The sequence below is a fragment of the Thunnus albacares genome, chromosome 11, assembly GCF_914725855.1.
Source record: "Thunnus albacares chromosome 11, fThuAlb1.1, whole genome shotgun sequence".
In the NCBI taxonomy this organism is placed as follows: domain Eukaryota; kingdom Metazoa; phylum Chordata; class Actinopteri; order Scombriformes; family Scombridae; genus Thunnus; species Thunnus albacares.
In genome coordinates, this window is record NC_058116.1 from 30,364,204 (window position 1) to 30,365,344 (window position 1,141).

The window sequence follows — 1,141 nt, forward strand, 5'->3', positions numbered from 1 at the left end:
TTATGTTTTACATTACCGCTGTTAAATTTGCAGTTGTTAAATTTTTTTACCTTCTATCTAAACAACTAAACACTTTCCTGGTGTGTATCCTCATTCTTCCATATGTATGCACAGATGTGCTTTTATGTGATGATGTTTTATCGTTTAGTGATCTCCTTTTATTTTCCTTTACCTTATTTCTGTGGACATCACTGTGTTTTGTTTTAACGCTCTAATTTAAAAATGCATTGATTATTCATATGTGGTTTTGCTGTGTGTTTTGTTTATAAATGTGCAGACAGTGTTAATCACTTTTTTTAAGTTTTAAGTTAACATTTTTTTAAGTTCTGTCTGAATAAAAATATTATTATTGTTGTTGTTGTTATTATTATTATTATCATCCTCCCTCAGACTGATATATTATTATATATGACATCATTAGATTATTAATAGTGAAGCATCAGTGTTAGAGCAGCATGTTACTGTTGTAGCTGCTGGAGGTGGAGCTAGTTTACACTACTTTATATACAGTTAGCTAGTTTAGTTCAGTGGTTCCCAACCTAGGGGTCGGGCCCCTCCAAAGGGTCAGCAGATAAATCTGAGAGGTGGTGAGATGATTAATGGGAGAGGAAAGAAGAAAAAACAAAGTTCTGATACACAAATCTGTTTTCAGTTTTTGGACTTTTTCTCTAATCTTTGATTTTTGCTGAAATATTGAATCATTTGAACATTTATTGAAATGAAAGCATGTGAGAAGTTTAGAGGGAAAAATCACTATTTGGTGGAGCTGTTAACAACTCATAGACATGTGAAATGTGACCCCGACTACACACTGCTTTTTGTAAGACGTCAAAAGCCAAAAAGGTTGGAAACCACTGGTTTCATCTTTAACAATGTGTTGTATTTTAAAAGCTTGTTATATTATCCATTGTGTCAAATCTTCATCTGAAAAGCTGTCAAATAAATGTAATGGAGTAGAAAGTACAATATTTCCCTCTGAAATGTAGTGGAGTGGAAGTATAAAGTAGTATCACATGAAAATACTCGAGTAAAGTACAAGTAAATGTACTTAGGTACTTTCCACCACTGCTTATTGTTTACTAAGTGTTTCCTTTTCACTTTCTTTTCTTTTCAGCCGCATCACGCTGCTAAATTGGGAAAA